We start from the raw sequence: 2,181 nt of genomic DNA, 5'->3' as shown, positions 1-2,181 counted from the left end.
CTAGAAGAGAATTAAAAGACAAAATCAGCTGTAAGGTCACAAATGTGCCTTGAAACTCTTCTTTCAAGCAGTGTAAAACGCTCTGCCCTTTGTAAATTCAGTACCCATGTCAAACATGGATGTCACATTTATGCTGATATTTTGCTTCTGTTCTAGCAAGCTAGCTGATGGAGTGCACGCAGGAACACAGATACATTGCCTATGGCACAAAAGAAAAATCAAAACTACGTGTCTTGAGACAGCTACAAGCTTGGCAAGGCCCTGAACTAAGGAGGGAGGAAGACTATAAGCACCAGGTGCTCATTAGCATCCTGTTGAATTTAGTGTGCAATTTTTCTGGAAGAAGTTTTCAGTCAACCTCTGGATGGAAGGATGAGGATACAGCTCAGGTAACTGCGGTCAACAGCACATGAGAAATCATCTCCCTCTCTCTTAGATGCTGACAGATGGGTGAAGATGAAATGTGCAAGTTAATCACCGACGTTGAAGACAGGCTGTCAGGAATTACCCTTGCCACAACAGCCCCTCCTCCTTCTGTGAAGCAGAAGACAGTATCACCACGTTCCAAAATGGACACAGAACAGCTAAAGGACCTAGACTAGCCAGGCATTTGTGAGACATGGGATGTGCCTGGTAGAGGTGGTCAAAATTTACTGACCAAGTGAAAAATGCCTGCCTTGGGATGTTATTTACAGAGCTGCTGGTGTTCCTCAGCCCACTAGTGCTTTAGGACAGCTGTGACATGTGAAACCCCTAAAAAAACCTCTTCTCAGACATTCCAGAAATGCTACTTGCAGGACAAAATTCTTCCTCTTATTTTGCAATCTTAAGCTGCAGAGCATCTGCAGGTATTCTCTGCCATAATCAGGTAGATGGCTGCGATCTCAGAGCTGCTTTTTGCACCTCAGATGCTTGAATACTTTCCTAAGCATGAACTCATTGGAAAACAAAGCGGCCACAGCCCCACAGACAAAATTTGCCTCAAGTCCCAACCAAACATAGTGCCTCAGACTGCTGCCGGCCCTGACTGAAGGTCCCATCCTTTCCTTTCCAACTCCAACTCCCCAACCCATCCGCTCTTTCCAACTACACCTCTTAAAGAGTTTTCAGTGCTGCAATTCCCTCAAGACACCATCTTGGGCCAATGACGATTAGAACAAGGCACCTATGGCTCATTACTCACTTGTAATAATGCTTGGGATCACTAAAAGAAAACCCAGTACAAACTTCAGGGGACTGGCTTAAATGTGCAAGTACGTTGTGTTGTCCCTGGGAAGCCTGATGCTCCTTAGAAATGCTTCTCTCCAGTGCTCTGCTCAGGCACCTGCTATCAAGGGAGGGTAGAGCTCTCCCAGAGCATTTTCAGCCAAAAGCCTTTGCCCATCTGGCACTTGAGTGTGGCTGATGCAGCACTGTGGCTCACCCTGCGCTTGGGCCAGCAGCACCAGAGCATCTCACAGCTACTTGCTGGGAAGCAGCCTGCTCTGAGAGAATGGAAAAAAATTTCCAGCTCAACTGGCGTGCGGTAGGAAGGCAGAGGTTTCTTGTACACTTCAGCATGTCCCAAACATTCCTCCTCTGAATAAGCAAACTCCAAAACCTCACAGTTATCTTTAAAAAACCCATACACTTAAACTAAAGTATAAGTAATGTGCAACCTGAACAAGGGGGAAGGAGAGAAGGAGGAGAGTCAACCCACAATATTGGTGCAAAATCCTTGTCTGAAAATACGTTGATCTGACAGTGGGGGTCGGTGGTATTTACATTTATTAAATTTGAAGAAAGCACTGTCTCAGGTTCCTATTCCACATCTATTCTATGCTAAAACATCCTTCAGCGTCAAATAAGAAAGAGAAAAAATTTGGAAAGAAACATCCTGACAAGGCCCACATAACTCAGCATGCAATGAAAACAATTAAAACAGAGAGTATGGGAATCTCCACGAGCACACATCATCTGGGGATAAAGCTCAGTAGTTTAGATATTAACATTTCCCAAAGCTTCTGCACTAGTATGAAAATAAGCACAAGAATAGGACCTGTCCCCTGTTTTACTTGTGGCTCAATGCCAGAAGAAAACAGATCAATTTTGCACTCAATTGGTCAATATTTATGATTTAGAAGGGTTGCAGTCTAGTTCAGGCTCTACTCTTTGGTGCTGTTTACTAAAAATTCCTATCAA

The 2,181-nt window shown here is 44.2% G+C and overlaps 1 protein-coding gene across 6 annotated transcripts in view; it reads right to left on the bottom strand.

Moving 5' to 3' along the window:
* RREB1 (ras responsive element binding protein 1) overlaps positions 1-2,181 on the bottom strand; it is a 124,345-nt gene that overhangs the window by 3,766 nt on the left and 118,398 nt on the right. The gene's annotated exons all lie outside the window — the stretch shown is intronic.

This window comes from Pseudopipra pipra, chromosome 1, assembly GCF_036250125.1.
Source record: "Pseudopipra pipra isolate bDixPip1 chromosome 1, bDixPip1.hap1, whole genome shotgun sequence".
NCBI classification, from domain to species: Eukaryota; Metazoa; Chordata; class Aves; order Passeriformes; family Pipridae; genus Pseudopipra; species Pseudopipra pipra.
Note: the sequence above shows the minus strand (reverse complement) of the source record. Positions and strands in the feature narration are given on the sequence as shown.